We start from the raw sequence: 19170 nt of genomic DNA, 5'->3' as shown, positions 1-19170 counted from the left end.
TGCTCAAAGCAGGACCGATCCCCAAATGGCCCCCTCAAGGATTGAACTCCCAATGCTGGTTTTAGTAGGCCAATGCACAAACCACTAAGCTATCCCTCCCTCCAGATAGAATTCTTCAACTTTTACATGAATTGAATAGCTGTGCATTTTTTAACAGTGAGGGTAATTAGGCATGGGAACTACTTACTAAACGATGTGGTGGATTCTCTAGCACTTATAGTATAACATTAAGCTTGGCAGGCTTTCTAAAAATATATTCTAGTTCAATAATAACAACAACAAGAACTTACTGGACTTGTCGCAGAAGTTACTAGGTGAAATTCTATGGCCTGTGTTATGCAGGATGTCAGACTAGATGATCACATTGGTCCCTTCTCACCTCAAAATCTGAGAAGTAAAGAATACATTTGTAAGTATTCAGTGTCTTATCATAGTGCTACTGAATTCTTTCTTCACAATCTTGCACCATATTGTGATGCAGCAAGTTTTGAATCCCAGAACATAACTACATTAAATACATTTATTACAGATCAGCCAAGCATTAAACTTGGAAGCATTCAAGAATTAAAGCAAAAAATGTGTGAATACTACTTTCCCTCATGTTGCAGTCCACATGGATTTCTTGTTGCTGCATCCTAATTATTTATGTTCCAACTGGATAATTTTTCTAATGAAAATTAGGCTGTTATTGCCTATCAGAATATGGCAAATGAATCAAATGAAAGCAAAGTTAGTGGCTTAGGAATATGCCTCTGAATATGAATACAATATGCTGAGAGGCTTTGGGACATGAGGGGGAGCATGATAAGAGGCTTCACATAATTGAAAGGTGTAAACATGAATCATGGAGAGGAATTATACAGGGTGGTGCAATACATGGGGAATAATTAGGATTAATGGAATAGAATTAAGAAAGGGAATTTACACTAAATATCATGAACACTTTCTGACTGAGATACACAAGACTGTGACATAAATCCTATTGGTTTGTAAAGTTAAAACTACACTTGGCAAAATGCTGAAAAATGTCCAGTGCACATAGGACACACAAGGGCGTAGGGTTGGATAGTGTTTCTTAGTTCCAGCTTCTATGACCTTTTGGTAAAGGTTACTACGATTTGATCCGACATCAATGAAATCTGTGAGTTTTGCCATTTGCTTCACTAGCTGCATGATCTTTGCCTTAGGGGAAATGTACCTCACATCAGCCCATTCATTCTGCCACCACAGTGCATCAACAAAGGTCCTTTTTAAATGAGTCCCCTTTAAATGGAGGCCCACTTTACCCACAGAACAGTGACAGCATGGACAAACTCACCCATCGCATGGCACATCTCTTCCTGTTGGGGTGAGAAAAAGTAACTCAGACTGCAGCATGTGTAGACACACCCAAGATAGCTTTAATCTAGCTAGCTCAGGCTAGCTGGAGTAATAATAGCAACAACACCACAGCAGCCACTCGAGTACATACACAGGATCCTGGGTGGGCGGATCTAGCCCATGCTGCTGCATGTGCAGCCCTGGCTTTACTGCTACTATTACTTGAACTATCTTTGATCTAGCTAGATTAAAGATTGCAAGGGTATGTCTACATGTGGTGCAATCACATCTCCCAATTCCAGGGTAGACAGCCTCTGTCTCCAACACTATGTAGTCCTATGATGCTTTCCAGACTGCCAATGAAAGATCCAATTAATGTCATTCTCCGTGCTGAGTTCTGTGTTGTAGATAAGGAATCTATTCTACTTCTCATTAGAGATTGCCAGCACTTCCCCCGCTGTTGACCTGACACTGGTGCAGCTCCATGGCTAACAGCACTAATGTAGAAAAGGCAAGACAGGGTTCTGGCATTTTGTAAGCAGGCCTGCATGACACCTCTGCCCTGCATAATGCTACCAACTTTGCTACCACCAATGCAGCTACCACCAATGCAAACTGAATAGTAGGAAATGTGCTAGTGTGTAAAAATATAGGAAGTAATTTGATGCTCTATGATGATTTCAAATAGGCCACTAAAGAGAGAACATCATTAAAGACATGGGGTGAAATCCTGGCCCCATTGAAATCAATGTCAAAACTCCCATTGAATTCAATGGGACCAGGATTTCACTCATAGTCTGTACTCAAACAAGTGTGCAACGATTAAAGGTGAAAAGCTCAGTATGTTTCTCAGTACTCATCTTCATTACTGTTAGGAGGGTTTCTTATTAACAGTGGGCAGTAGGTAACTGAATAATTGGATAATAGCAATGTGGGAGTGAAGAATTCAAACATTTTTCACTATTGTTATACATTTTAGTTTCTGTGACATGCCTAGAGCTCGGAATAGGTGATGGATAAAATCCTAAAGATAAAATAATTCTTTCATTCAAGACTGAATAATTCCATCTCCTAGCCAACCACGTATTGTACCATAATGCTTTCCCAACTAGCTCTTTTACACAGACAGCAGTAGAAAAATTTAACTGCAAAGTGACTATCAGTTTCTAAGGAAGAGGAGTTAAGCTCTGGCCAATTCTAAAAAAGCTGTAGTGAGACCTTTGCTTACACAACTATCCTTACAAAAAAGCCCTCAGTGATAGAATCATATCAATCAATGTATTATTCCAGGCATGGTCAAAGCACAGTGTGTGCAGGTCAAAAGGGGCCCTTAGCCCTGCCCATCTTTAACAGGCATGTGCTGCCTGTAGAAATTACATGTACCAGAATATTATGCTTGGATCAAGATGGAGCTTGCATGTCAGGTCTTTATTGGGTGTTAGGATAAAACTATCTCTGGGGGCATAATTACTTATCACCTTGGGTTTTTTTAATCTTCCTCTGAAATACCTGGTACTGGCCACTATTGGGGACAGAATACACGAATAAATGGACCTTTGGTTTGATGCACTATGGCAATTCCTATGTACCACTACAGCAAGATGGAACTGAAGAGCCAAATTTGGCCTCATTCACACTGGTGAAAATCTGGAGCAATTCCATTGATTTCAATGGTGTTGCACTGCTGTGAGTCGAGAGACAATGCAAGCAGGGCTTCCACAGGGTGCAATTCAGAATTAAAGAGGGAAGTTGCTACAATGTTGGATGTGAACTTATAACTCCTGCCAAAGTGGCCACACTGCCTTTACTTGTGCAAAGTGTGTACTCTGCTCTGTTATCTATTTGGTTTTTGGTGTATACCTAGGTCCATTTTTTTACATGCAAAGCTGCTTTCCCATTACCAGCTTTTTTCCATCTACCAAAATGATCACACAAGAGCAGTTCCAAGCAGTATTTCACATTCAGTAATTATTGCTTTTTGAAACTTATACTTTTGTTTCTTAGGTGGTAATATGTAACACAGGACAGACAAGAGCCAATTACTTCAGTTTGTTCTCATAAACATTCCTGAATCCAGCAGCAGAATGTTTCAGGGATATGAGAATTTACTCTCATTTGAAAATGAAGATATATATAAAGGTAAAGCAATTGTAATTCATATGTGAGTGGCAAATTGCTTCACAGAGCAAATGTATTCAGTTTTGTCAAGAACACCGTTAAATTAAACTAGTAGGAAAAAAGTGTTTGATAAATCTAAGCAATTAAATGTTGCACACATGAATGCTGCTGCCTGTCTCCCTTCAGTGCATCTAGAGGAAGAGGCTGGTCCAGTGGTCTGTGAGATAGCACAATATACAAGGGTCTCCCTGCAACATCTACAAACATGAACATGCCTTTGAGCCATTAGCCTCACAATGAATACTGGGGTGGGGGGGGGGGGCAAACTCATGCCATTCAAGGAGCAGAAAGGCAAAGCTACCAGAATCAGATTCCTGTGACTCCGCTGGGTCACTGTCCACCCCCTGCCAGTATACAAAAGTTTGCAACAGTGCATTCTCCTCTGCTTTACACGTCTTGTTTTAAAGTAATGGAGCTTCCTTTTTCCTTAGGAGACCACCTAAAGGATTCACTGTCAGGAATTTTGTCCTCAGATTCAGCTTATGTTTTCATTTTAAAAGTACCAACCCATTGCTACTAGGTATAACACCAATGGACAATCCTAAATAATCCCTCTCTATCCAGAGGTGTTGAAACTCTGCAGATACTTGTATCATGTTGTCTCCTGACACACCCATTTTGTCATTTCTTAAACTGAGCTATATATACAAACTTATTGAAGCTTTTTTACTTTTTCCTTATAAATTAATCACTTCAACCTTTCATTATTACAAAATTGTTGCATTGATAATGAGATCCTACATTTAGAATGACTATCAGAATGGAACAATTATCATCATTCTATATTGAATGCTGGGTGAATAATGTCAGAACAATTCAGCAAATATCCTTTTAAATTTTGAAAACTAATCTGTTTTGACAATGTTTACACCCCTTTTCTGTCCTCTTATGAACATTAATATGATTCAGTTATCTAGGACATTTTCTAGGATCTTGCTGTGAGAGATTTCTGAGCATACAGAAAGCAATTTTTTAATTCATGTTTGGTGAGCATTCACACCAGAAACCTTATGCCAATTGCCGCGCTGTCTGGAGTGGTTCACAACCATGAGTGCCAGCCTCAGGACAGACTGTCAAGAAGCAGGGCAGACACCCCAAACCAGTTGTTCTATAATTAGATTTTACCAACCCAGCAGCAAGTGTGAACTCCTGAAGTGCTAGAACACCATGGAGTTAAAGTCAGTTCCCTTGGGCACTCCAATCTATCTTGCCACTCAGGCAAGCTGGACTCAGTGATAGATGGTCACTTTACACCAAAATATTACAACAATATTCAGGTTACTCCCAGTCCCAAAGGACCAGTCACTTACCGCAGGTCAATTTGTACCTTAGATCTTACCTATAGTAAATTACCTAAGGATTTATTAACTGAGAAAAGAAATGAGTTACTACAAGGTTAAAGCAGGCAAGCATATATACACATATTAGTCAGCCTATGGTTTTAAAAGGTGACAGAGTTACAGTAATCTGTTAGCTCTGAATGTCTTTTGGGGCTAACCTGGTGAGTTTCTGCTTCTCTTACATAGCTCCAGCCCTGTGAGAGTCCAAACAGGACAAGATGTGAAAAAATTTCTTGTCAGCTATTTTTATTTCCTTCTTCCAGAATTCAAGCTGAGGGGACAAGCCTTTCTGCACATATCTTCTTCCTGGGTCTGAAGGGGCAATTAACAAAGTCTTTGTATCGTGATGTCCCACAATGGCCCGTTTCATTTTGATAGGCCTTCTTGATGTGTAGGCAATGATACCTCCTGACTGAGTTCACAGTTTCAGAGCAAAACATTTTTTACAGTTTGCAAAGGAAAAACTTAACCTCATAGGAGGTGATAACGAAATCATAAGTGAGATTAATGGATTCAGCAACTAAGCACCAGAGACTGAATTTCTGATTTGGAATCATCAGCAGTGAAATAGTTAATGACGAGATTTGTGTTGTCATCAGTCTTCAGAGTCAACATGCCATTGACCTGAATGGGACAGTCTACTCTTAACAAGTATTATTTTTGTCTGAATCTGCAACTTAGCAAGACAGCCCTGCATTGGTTTGCATTAAGAAGTTATTTTTTAATGAAGGACTAACTTCTATAGAATCTGATGAAGCACCCATAACTATGGGTTATTCCTTTAGGCTCAACAATTATTCCTATGAGCAATTATCCCTAAATCTTTTCCATAGCTGTTAGTAAAGACAGAACCCTTGGGTAAAATCTCCAGAAGTGTCTTAGTGATTTAGGAGCTCAAGCCCCATTTTAAAAAATGACTTAGACACTTGAAATATGTTAACTACTTATGCTAAACTATCTGTTCCCCAACCATTTGAGACTTACGCTACTTCTAAGTCTCATAGAAATTCACTGGTACCACAAAGGAGAATGGGGATGCAAGGCAATAGAACTACAACTCCTTTGAGCCATTCCACCTAAGTTACTAATTAGCTCTTGAACATTTTCTCTTTAGCCTTGTTTTCTTTTCTCCAATATAGCAGCTGAATAAGATATGTAGATACTAATAGCGACTACAACATGGAGGAGATATACATGTATGTACATGTTTATATCACTAGCTTCAACCAGATTACTGGCATTTTACCAACAGACTGAATCTGGTCTCTGAACTTCCTCCCGTTGTTCCGTCCACTGCTGGTACTGTGTCTGACAAAGGTTCTGGTGTCTGCTGAGAGAGAGATGAAGTGCAGCAGGTGCTTGATTGACTGCATTCATTTTCTTGCTTGGGTGCACCAATTGCTGTGAGCAGTAAGCAATCCACTGACTAAAATGAAATGTTGCAACTGCTCGGAGTAGATTGCATTGTTCTATCATTAGCTTACTTATTCATGATTCTCTTTGGCTAAGTAGCTCTATTAAAATTTCCCAGCTAGCCCATACATTTACTGAATTCTTTATTGTCTTCTGTGATGGCTGCAACACACAGCTGTTTTGTTTCAAGACTGGTTCCCCTGTTTTCCCAAACAGGCCTCAGCATGTCGATAGATATATTAGAACACTCTCCTATTGTTTTTGTAAGGCACTCTTGTTCATGAGATTAATTCCTGCTCTTCATTTTAAGGATCAAATACTCTATACATGAATCTATTTCTAAATCAGCCACTGTGGGGGGAATTGTGACATCTCCCAACTGCAGGACATATTCAAGCAGATAGCTTTGAAGAATGAAATAGGATGACTATAAAACAATATGTTTAAAAAAACATTCATAGTTCGTTGCCATTTAAGGTCAATGTTCAATTTATCTTTTAGCACAGATACAGGGCACAGACTGCAGAGCAAGATTAACAAGTACAGAAGAAACACACATAGTGATTCATCATCACAACAAAGGATGGCAAAATTTTATCAGGAATTTCAGATGCCTGTGGCCTTAGCACAATTATATGGAGACAAATTGTTCAGTCTGCTCTGTGCAAAGTGGAAGTATGTGGTGCAGACTAATAGAAAACCATTGTTGCTGGTCATTACAATGGTAGTGTACTATTCGCCTTTCTTTCTAGTTTGGGGGTTTTAACGTTGTGATTTTGTTCCATGCTTGTCAATAATTTTATAACAATTCAAACAAGAAGGCAGAAGGGGCAACCTTTAATTATGTAGAGTTTAGTTAGTTTCAAAGAAACTTGGCGTGGTGTTTTTTACTGAAAAAAGACTAACATCAGTGTCTCCTTGAATAATTGGGTTTGGTCCTGTTGTGTTCAGTCACCTAGAGTGCAGTTTAGGAAGGTGCTTTATTTGAGCTTCCTCCCAAAGGACAACTTTTCTGCAGAAAAATCAAGGCTGAGAGATGCTTACACTGAAGTTTCCTTCTCTGGTACCAGAAGTACAGAAGACCCATTATGAGTAATCAGTAATAAAAGACAATGCTGTAACCCACTGCTCAAGACTTGCATGCCTGAGAGATATAAGACTTAAGGCCAAACTATTGCAGAGAACAGCAAGTAACATTTGCTGTCACAAATCTCCACTATGTTCCAATGACCGTATTTTCTCTGGTTAAGTGGGACCTAGAGAGCACAAGTCTACATAAAATAAGTGGGGGTTATATAACCATGCTAGCAGAGATACCAGGCATATATATATCTTTTATGGGACCAACTTCTGTTGCAGAGAGAGACAAACTTTTGAGCTTACACAGAGCTTTTCTTCAGGGCTTGGAAACATACTCTGAGTGTCACAGCTAAGTACAAGGTGGAACAGATTGTTTAGCATAAGCAGTTAACATATTTCAAGGGACCATTCAAGGTGAAGGAGCCTACTAACATCCTTCCAGTCATAGGGGAGAAAGGAAGGGGGAGGGAAAAGCACGGGAGGGGGCATTGTTAGTGGTCAGTGGGTTATACATTGTTGTAATAAACCAAAAATCCCATTTCTCTATTCAGTCCAGTCCATGCTAGCAAGACAAGCTTTCTACAAGATACCTTACATTCAGGGAGCTGCCATTCTTTACACTGCTTACACAAGCATCCACATCAATTTATGGGATGAGAGACAATAAAAAAAATTAATTCCTGGTATAATTACATTGTCAGTGGAGTTACACCTTAGTTCTTAATCCTTTTGCCTCTTCCTCAACATGCCAGAGTCTGAATTTGGTTCTGGAAAAGTTAGAACCTTCTCTACCAAGATAGCATGAACAGTGTTGTTGCTTTTTAAAATATATCTTCCTGTTAATAATACTAAATTTAAAAAATCATCATTTTTATTATCAGAGGGGTAGCCATGTTAGTCTGGATCTGTAAAAGCAGCAAAGAGTCCTGCGGCACTTTATAGACTAACAGACGTGGTGGAGATTTTGTAGGTGTTGGTCTCTATCTGAGGGGTTAGAGCAGATGCGGATGTACCTCAGTGCTTGGCTGTAGACAATGGATCGTGGGTGTGCCCGGGATGGAAGCTGGAGGCATGAAGGTAGGCATAGCGGTCAGTAAGTTTTCGGTATAGGGTGTTGTTAATGTGACCATCACTTATTTGCACCGTGGTGTCTAGGATGTGGACCTCCAGTGTAGATTGGTCCAGGCTGAGGTTGATGGTGGGGTGGACACTGTTGAAATCGTGGTGGAATTTTTCCAGAGTCTCCTTCCCATTAGTCCAGATGATGAAGATGTCATCAATGTAGCGTAGGTAGAGAAGGGGCGTGAGTGGACGAGAGCTGAGGAAGCGTTGTTCCAGGTCAGCCATAAAAATGTTGGCATATTGTGGGGTCATGCATTCTCAAAACTACAATACCCGCACGAGGAAATAAGGAAACAGATCAACAGAGCCAGACGTGTACCCAGAAGCCTTCTACTGCAAGACAAACCCAGGAAAGAAACCAACAGGACTCCACTGGCCATCACATACAGTTCCCAGCTAAAACCCCTCCAACGCATCATCAGGGATCTACAACCCATCCTGGACAATGATCCCTCACTTTCACAGGCCTTGGGTGGCAGGCCAGTCCTCCCCCACAGACAACCTGCCAACCTGAAGCATATTCTCATCAGTAACTGCACACTGCACCATAGTAACTCTAGCTCAGGAACCAATCCATGCAACAAACCTCGATGCCAACTCTGCCCACATATCTACAACAGTGACATCATCACAGGACTTAACCAGATCAGCCACACCATCACCGATTCATTCGCTTGCACGTCCACCATGTAATATACGCCATCATAGGCCAGCAATGCCCCTCTGCTATGTACATATGCCAAACTGGACAGTCTCTACGGAAAAGGATAAATGGACACAAATCATATATCATAGGAAAACACTTCAACCTCCCTGACCACACAATAGCAGATCTTAAGGTGGCCATCCTGCAGCAAAAAAACCTCATGACCAGACTTCAAAGAGAAACTGCTGAGCTTCAGTTCATCTGCAAATTTGACACCATCAGCTCAGGATTAAACAAAGACTGTGAATGGCTTGCCAACTACAAAACCAGTTTATCCTCTCTTGGTTTTCACACCTCAGCTGCTAGAAGAGGACCTCATCCTCCCTGATTGAACTAACCTTGTTATCTCTAGCTGCCCCTGGAAATTTCCACTACATGCATCCGACGAAGTCAGTATTTACCCACGAAAGCTCAGGCTCCAAAACGTCTGTTAGTCTATAAGGTGTCACAGGACTCTTTGCTGCTTCATCATTTTTATTAATTTCTGGATTAATTTATTGATTGGTTTTATACTAGATCACAGTACCCTGGGTTAAGAGTTTAGTCTCCTAAATGACTACAGTATCAGGATTAGCAGGGTGAGAATCACCATTAAGAAAATAATTAGATTTGGAGACCCTAGGAGCACATGAGTAATAAAAACACAACCAATGTACTCACAAGTTCTCAACTGTCCTTATATTAAGACTCTTACTAAGTCAATAAATAATATAAAAAACATGGCAATACAACACAAAAGAAAGGGGTAAAACAAAATGTCTAGTTCTAATACTGGCATCTCTTACATTTCCTGGTACAGACCTTGAGGAGTCAACCATTATTATCATCAATCAATCATCAATCATCATCATCATCGTTGTCATCCTGGCGTCTTTTTCCCTCTAGGCATGCATTCCAGGACACAGCCTTTACAGTGTGTTACCCTAATGCCCCTGTACCATATGCTTATGCATAATGGTTTCAGCTCCTTTTCTTTATCTGTGCTTCCACACTCCACTAATTTCAAGGTGCCTTGTTTTTCATAGGCTAACACCTTAGTTCCTTTTTCATTCATTAGCATTTATGTCAATAAATTACTATGGTAATATGCGGTCATTGCAGAATTCATCAAGACATTATTACTGGTCATCATGCGATACTAACTGATACATTGCGACCTATTTCCCAGTCTACTGCTGCATAGTTCCCAGAACATCAGCACCTTAACACATCTTTTACTGTAATCTTACACTTTACCAATACTAGTCATGCCGATCTGTTTCTGACGTGAGGCCTTCTATGGCCAAGCTATATCTTACAGATCTAGAGCCTATAGGCCTTGCATTACAGCCTTATCTTTCCGATATACCTAATACACACTCATCAGCGATACACACTTTTATCAAATCAGAATGATTTAATGCCTACAAAGTTAACCTAAAGATACAGATTACTACTATGCTTAATATATTTACTGAGAGCACATTATAGCATTTGTGGCTGGGAATACTGCAATTAAGTTTGCAAATCAATTTTTATTGATAATTATTGGGGGTGGGCGGAATACCCCTTTGGGGTGAAATATTCCAGGCGATATATACTTATTAGTCACCTACCCCTGGGTGTCAGCCTACTTATATTTTACCACTTAAACCTACAATTCAAATCTAATCTAATACCCCACATTAATTACCCAAGTATACAATTATACAGATTTCTCTTCTTCGGGTCTGGGAAACACACTCTGAGGGTATGTCTACATCTACAATTTTGCAGCGCTGGTTGTTACAGCTGTATTAGTACAGCTGTATAGGGCCCGCGCTGCAGAGTGGCCACACTTACAGCAACCAGCGCTGCAAGTGGTGTTAGATGTGGCCACACTGCAGCGCTGTTGGGCGGCTTCAAGGGGGGTTCGGGGAACGCGAGAGCAAACCGGGAAAGGAGACCAGCTTCGCCGCGGTTTGCTCTCGCGTTCCCCGAACCACCCTGCAAACCGCAGGGAAGGAGACCTGCTTGCATGGGGGTTCGGGGAACGCGAGAGCAAACCGCAGGGAAGGAGACCTGCTTGCTCAGGGGCTCGGGGAACGCGAGAGCAAACCGGGAAAGGAGACCAGCTTCGCCGCGGTTTGCTCTCGCGTTCCCGGAACCACCCAGCAAACCGCAGGGAAGGAGACCTGCTTGCTCGGGGGTTCGGGGAACGCAGGAGCAAACCGGGGAAGGAGACCAGCTTCGCCGCGGTTTGCTCTCGCGTTCCCGGAACCACCCAGCAAACCGCAGGGAAGGAGACCTGCTTGCTCGGGGTTCGGGGAACGCAAGAGCAAGCCGGGGAAGGAGACCAGCTTGATTACCAGAGGCTTCCTCAGGTATGCTGGGATACCTGATACCTGCTTATTCCACGGAGGTCAAGAAAAGCGCTGGTAAGTGTCTATACTTGATTACCAGCGCTGGATCACCAGCGCTGGATCCTCCACACCCGAGACAAAACGGGAGTACGGCCAGCGCTGCAAACAGGGAGTTGCAGCGCTGGTGGTGCCCTGCAGATGTGTACACCTCCTAAGTTGCAGCGCTGTAACCCCCTCACCAGCGCTGCAACTTTGTGATGTAGACAAGCCCTCAGGTCACAGCTAAGTACACGGGGGAACAGATAGTTTAGCATAAGTAGTTAACATATTTCAAGGGACCATTCAAGGTGAAGTGGCCTGTTAAGATCCTTCCAGTCAAAGAGGAGAAAGGAAGGGGGAGGAAAACACATGTATTTTAGCTACAATTTCCTACCTCAACTTGTGTTTCTGACTCAGGTCTTCTCCTCCATCTTACAGGCTTGCATCACTTGCTAACCTGATTTTCTGTTTCTGTAATTTATTTTGTCTTTCTTGTCTCATTCTTCTGCCACAATACACATCGAGGGCAGCAGGCAACTGCCTGTATTGCCAATGTCACACTGAAGTGGTCATCAACCGATCTGAAAGGGAACCACTTCAGTCATTTTTCTGTAGGTTAGCCCCAAATTGCTTTTATGAGGCTTCAGAGATTCTTCTGATCTGGTCCCTTCCTCCAAAAAGAGTATCCACACTTCTCAGTCAGGTGTGGCAGGAAACTTTACGGGTGCACAGTATTCCAGATGTGTCACTGCCTCTTCTTTAAAGAACTGATGTAGCCAGAACAAAGGATTTGGGGCATGGTTTGTGAAGTAATAGTGCATACTGAGGAAACAGGTAGACACTTATGGAGGAAATGCTTGAAACAGGGAACATTCAAATCTTTCCTCCTCTGGTAGGGAGGAGGGAATTGAACCTGGCCCGCGCCATTCCAGGAGAGTGCTATAACTACTGAGCTGAAAGTTATATGGTGACCACCACCACTCCCTCCCCCAACCATTTGGTGTGGAGCAAAGCAGACACCTAATTCATTTCTTTGAGAAAAGGCTTAGCCACCTAAGCTGCCTGACTCCAGGTGGTGGGTTCCCATTTGTGAATCGATAAACAGAAATAGATGCCTCCCTGGCTTAGTCCCTCTGAGAGAGGGGTGGGCTGACAACCCTCTTGTCAGCATCTCCCATGGGCTGGTTTAGGCAGCATTCTGTCTAGCTTTGTGGCTCACATTCTAAAGTGTCTGTCTCTCCCCGTTCAATGTACTGGGAGCCTAGACACCGAACTCAAGCTTTGTGGGTCTCAGCATTGGTCCTATGATTTTTGTTTAGGCTCCTAAAGGTTAGGCACTGTGATGCTCAGCACTGCAACACCTAAGTCCCTTTGTGCATCCCACCACTAGCTTTCAGCCCTGTTCAGCCTCCCAGCACTGGAGCTCTCTAGCTCAGGAAGGTCAGCAGACTAAGCCCTCTGCTGGTCTCCCAGCCAATTCCTCTTTTCCCACAGAGCGCCTGCAGAGCTTGCTGCTCTCTGCAAACTCTGTCTTTCTCAGGCAGCTCTGATATGCCCGTTCCTTTGCTCTTCCAGTCTATGCTCTCAGGCAAGCCTGATTCACTAGGTCTCTGTCTCTTCTCAGCCCCAGGTGCCTTCTTTTAAGCTAGCTGGACATGGAAGGGGGATACTTTATCTTTAAGATTACATCATATCTAGCATGATATTCATAACTCTGAAAAATTCCACTGACAAACAAATATTGACGTCATTTAAGCTCTAAAGCAAAGTTTTTCCAAACTGCGGTGGTCTGGTGATCACTTGGTTAAATGGTGCTGATTTCCATGCCTTGTTTCCTACAAACAGAAACAGAACAGATGGGTAGAGGAGATTAAAAGAAGAGCAAAAGTAGGCAGTGTGATTAACATCTTTTCTTATCATGCTAACAAAAGTGAAATATTATACATGGGGAAGGAAGCCTATTATCAAGGTTGCCTGTTTCCAGTTGCTTATAACTTTGCCAGACTCTTACCACTCATGTTGAAATTTTATATGCTTGCTTCTTCTTCAGGCTTATTATTATTATTATTATTATTTGTTTTTGGAAAATTTCAGCCAAAACTGTTGTTTTTCTGAGAACAAGGTTAGGGGAAAAAATACATTGTTTCTCCCATGTTAAAAAAAATTCCTTTTGACCTTTTCTTCTAAAAGATTTAGCACCTTCATGCTCTGGAACAGGGATCTGACATTTGGCGAAAGGTGACCTTTCTGTCAGGGATGTCCCTTTTTTCTTCCCCAGGAAAATCTGCCCACATTTGGCCGATTCATAAGCCTTTGGGGAAAAAACATAGTTCACACATGCTCATAGAAACTTCTTTGATTTTAGCAGCTAAAATCTCTGAAGAGTCTGTCCCCACTGAGCATGCTTGAGCCTTTCACAGCTCTCTGTGCTGACCAGATTGTGCATGCACCACACTCACAGAGCAGCTGAGTATGCACCAACCCATCACAGGTCCTACCTGCTGTCAGACTGCTCGTGTGTCATCAGGGCTGGCTCCAGCGGTTTTGCCACCCCAAGCAGCCAAAAAAAAGCCATGATTGCAATCATGATCTGCAGCAATTCAGCGAGAGGTCCTTCGCTCTGAGCAGGAGTGAGGGATCCTCCTTCGAATTGCCGCCAAATAGCTGGACCTGACGCCCCTCTCCAGAGTGGCCACCCCAAGCACCTGCTTGCTAAGCTGGTGCCTGGAGCCGGCCCTGTGTGTCATCCCCACAGAGCAACTGAGCATTCTCCATCCACCCATAGGGCTCCTTCAGTGCACTGGCTGGGCATGCTCTGTGAATTAATCTCTCTTGTATAGTGAAGGAGGCCGTTGTAGTAAGACTCCTACTTCATTCTGTGCAGAAGCTGGAAGATGTGTAGTGAATGAGGCAGGGGGATGACAGGAAGAGAAAGGATAGTCTCATGGCTAAGGTAGTTGAATGCTACCTTGGTTAACTGGATTCTTTCCTTGCCTCTATCACAGAGTTCCTATGTGACCCTGGGCTAGTCACTTAAACCAAATCTTTCACAAGTGGTCACTAATTATGTGTTCCTCATTCTCTGGGTGCCTGACTTAAGACCCTGGGGTCTGATTTGAAGAACTGCTGAGCACTAACATCTGCAACTGAAGTCAATGGGAGCTGTGCTTTGAACACAGAAAGTGCTATGTACTCTAAAAAAATCAGGTCCTATATGTCTTAAATTGGGCACTCAAAACTAGTGGAAACTTTTGTCCTTAACTATTCTGTGCCTCATCCCCATTTTACAGATTGGGGACTACTAATACTCCCTCATCTCACAGGACTGTGGTGAAGATTAACTAATTAATGATGAGCACCTGTCAGAGGGCAGCCCCACCTGGAACGCCATCCAGCAAGCGGCCTGCCTCAGTTTCCCTCCTTTAGAGTAACCAGTAACTCCATGCATGCTTTCTTGATTCCCTAATGCCCTCCTTTGGGGCCAGTTTGTTACTAAAATATAGTTCAAATAATGGATAACAAAAGCCCCAAACATAGTCCATTTCTCACATCCAGCGTATATAGTCCTTACAATCCCACATCCTCCTGACCATTGACATAGCAAATACCACATCTTCCGCCATACTCGGGCTCTTCAGTCCTCTTCTGTCCTTTTACCAGGGCAGTCACCCCAGCTCTTTCAGCTCTTCCCAGCAGGAACACTGCTCCTCTTCAAGCCTCTGTGTTGGGAGTTCATCCTCACCAGAGAATCATGCCTCACTTCACCTGTTCCATTACAATCTCATCTCAGAGACAGGCCAACAAGTAGGCCCTTCCACTGATTACCTGGCTCCAGCTCTCCTGCATGGAGAGGTCAGCGGGTAAGTCCCTCTATTACTCCTGTGCCTTCAGCCCTCTCCAGCAGTTCTCCGGCTTAGAAGCCAGCAGGCAACATCTCTGGTCTTCAGCCTTCTCCAGCCTTCTGGCCTGGGCATGTTAGCTGGCAAATCGCTCTCCTGTCTTCAGCCTTCCCCCAGGAAAATATGCAACTTTCTACAGGGACCTCCTAGTCTCTGGCAACTTTCACCTGCCAATCTCCTGACTCTTTCAGGTTGTTGCCAGGCAGCTGCCTCTTTCCTGATGCAGGCAGCTCTCACCTGCCTCTTTTCCTGACAGAGCCTCTACCGTCTCAGTCTCTTCACATTTATGTGGCTTGGGCACTTTCTTAGAACCCTAACTGGGAAGCAGCTGATGAGTTACAGCTGCTCTATTCTTAGGCGGAGCGTTCATTTGATTTTAAATGAGACACAGCCTTCTTTTGGGTGGTTTGTCCCCTGTCTGGTACTGAGACAAAACTAGATGTCAGATGTAGATGTGTGACAGAGAACATTATTTGGATGAGCGCACTGCAGTTCCCACACCAGTGTCACCTTGCACTCACTGTGCATGCAGAGTCATGCTTGAAAGGATGGGGTCACATGCATTCTGTGAATGTGTCAGTGGCCACCCTAACTAGCCTCTTCCTTCTTAAATGAAGTGCCACCTTGTGACAGCACCACAGAAAAGCCCATGAGAAAATTAATAATTCTATCTTCAAACTAGGATTTGAATAGCGTGCAGTCAGTAAAGCATGGGGTCCCACACTGAGCAATGAGGAGAAAACATAATATTGAATAACTGCTCATCAAGTGTGCACCATCCATTCTGTACACTAAATGAGGCAGGGGTCCTCTGGAAAATATAGTACATGATCATTAAATTAAAGCTATCATAATACATATGCATGAGAAGGGGCGAATTAAGATTAAACAGACAACCTTCATTCTAAGCATTTCCTAACTTTTGAGTGCTTGACTTTAACATCTTAATAATGTTCATGTAATGTAATGTCCTACATGCAATATACATATAAACACACACACTCTCTCTCTCTCTGCAGGTAGCAACACCTTTAGTTAAATTTGCCCAACACTTTCCATTACAAGATCCTGTTTTCAGCTGTTTATAACTTTGCCAAACTGAAACCAGTAGGGTAAAATTTTCCACATCAGTGTCTTCCTCAGGCTGAATTTGTTTAGGAAGCTCCAGCTAAAATGGTTCAGTTGTTTCTGAGAATGAGATTGGGAGGGAAAATACATTGTTTTCCCCATGTCAAAAAATTCTTACAAACATTTCATTGAGAAGCTCAACTCTCTGAGTTCCAGTCAGGCTGTTTCTTCCTTCTCCTCCAGGTTACCTGGGCAACAACAGGGGCAAGGATTGCAGAAAAAGAAAGGGTGGTATTGTGGTTAATGTGACTGAATGCCACACTGGTGAATAGGAATCTATCACTGCCTCTGCCACAGAGTTCCCAAGGCATGCTGGTCAAGTTATGTAAGCCAAATTTGCCACAGGTGGCTACCATGTGCTCTTTATTTTCTGTGTTCCCTGTTTGAGAGACCTGTGGTCTGATTTGCAGAAGTGCTGAGCCCTGACAGTTGCAGCTGTGGTCAATGAGACCTATGCTTTGAACCAGCTGCACTGACTTTGTAATCTGCAGGGGAGTGCTCAACTCCACTCCTTCTCCCCACACTAGCCCCCCCCCACTCCTTCCTCCGAACCCCACACCCCCAACATGCCTCTTCCTGCCACCACTCTGCCCCTACTCCACCCCTTCCCTGCTTCTTCCCACCCCTGTGTTGTTCCCACCCTGCCCCTACTCCACCCCTTCCCACAAGCCCCCACCCCTGCCCTGCCTGACTTCTTCATGCCCCCTTCCCACGAGCACACACTATCCCTGCTCCTTCCCAGCCTAAGGAAGGAATAATGAGACTAAATTCATCTTGGGTACAGAGAACTTCAGGTGAAAGAGCTGCAGAAATAAAAAGTATTATTAGAAAGAGGAAAATACCCTTTTACATTTCAGTACTTGACTGGAAAAAAAATTCAGCTAGGGAATCCCATTTTTTCTTCTATATCTGAGTACAGGAATACATTCAAGTGAAGTTATTTATTTATTTAAACATGAATTTTTTTCTTATCCACTAAATGAGAATGAAAATGCTGTGAGAGCAAGCACCATTCTAAGCTTCCACAGACCTAATTAAAACCTGGTTTAACTGTATTAGCTATCCAACTATTACAACTCACACTGCAGGACATAAAAGATTCATGTCAGTAGAGATTTAAACGCACAAGAGTAGAACGTTACTTAATGGTTAGTGAACTGTACTGAATCTTTCTTTAAGCAATTTCTCTTGTTCTATGTGTGTATTATGATGCACTTGATTTGACCCAACTCTTGTGAAAATCCCATGCACCAAAACATAGTATGGGTTTGCTACTATTACCCCTCTAATCCAAGTACAACTCCTGGGTGTGAATGACTATGCTCTGCTTCATACAGCAGTATTTGTTTAACGAAAATGGAAATAAGCTCTGCTAGAAGTTATTAGCTAGCACTAAAGTTCTCAGCAACCATGCAAGAGTGTAATGAGTAATTCATTTGCTATTTTCACTTCCAGAAAATTTTCGCTATTTATATTTAGGGCATTTCTACACTACAAAGAAAAACCCATAGTTCTGAAACTCAGAGCCTGGGTCAACTGACTGGGGTTAATGGGGCTCAGGTTGTGGGGCTATAAATAGTTGTGTAGACATTCCTGCTCACACTGGAGTCTGGACTTGGAGACCCAGTGGCGGGATTGAGGGAGGGTCTCAGAGCCCAGGCTCCAGCCCAAGCCCAAAAGTGTACACTGCTATTTTTAGGCTTGCAGCCCAAGTCCTGAGAGACTGAGTCTGTTGACCCAGCTCTGAGACTTAATACAGCAGATTTTTCTTTGCAAGGTTGACATCCCCTTCATGTATTTTTGAATATCACCATCCATTGTTGTGAGCTGCAAACCTGTATGGTAGGTATATTGTGGCTGTTTCAAATTTCCGAGCCTCAATTGTCCCTCAATAAAATAATAAGACTATAGAAACTATGCAGAGATCCTTCCTTCCATTTCAGTCTTAAAAAATACTCCCTGTCACTAGGGTCAACAGTTTAATATCATGTGTGTTCTTACAGTATGACCAGCCTGGTCAGAATATGGAACTCTTACAACCTGTTGTCTTGAGATTTCCTGCTGAATATGCAGACTGCAGAGATCTGACTATATAGAGGAAACCCTGAATAGCATCTAAATGTCTGAATGGATCTTTTAAAGGTTACTCCATGTGAAAGTAGAATGAATTATATTGTGAAAATAGAAAGGATTAAAGAAATGCTGTCTGTACCTTTAAGCAAAATTGTTGGAATGCTGCAATCCAGGTGTCAGGAATACAGACATTAACATAGAACAATTGCACCGTTTAAGGGCAATTGGTGAAGTATTATCCTTAGATGGATAAGAGTTAGTAAGGAAGTAGGATATGCATGCTGTGCCCCAGGTGAATTTTACAGTTTTGCTTTCTTTGTCCCTTTGTCTAATTCCCGCTCTTTTATCTGTATAAATAAGACTGTTTGGGTCTTGCATGGCCACTCACATTATCTGGGTGCTATTGGCGGAGCGCTGCGCTAATAAAACAGAGTGGTCTGACAAACTGAGTCCTGAATCTAACTTTGACACCCATTAGAGGTGATTGTACTCCTCAATAATTTAGTTCTACAGCGAAAAATACATACAAACATTATAAGTCCCTCCTAACC

Source organism: Gopherus flavomarginatus, chromosome 5, assembly GCF_025201925.1.
Source record: "Gopherus flavomarginatus isolate rGopFla2 chromosome 5, rGopFla2.mat.asm, whole genome shotgun sequence".
Lineage (NCBI taxonomy): Eukaryota > Metazoa > Chordata > Testudines > Testudinidae > Gopherus > Gopherus flavomarginatus.
The sequence above is the reverse complement of the archived record's forward strand: the minus strand, read 5'-3'. Positions refer to the sequence as shown.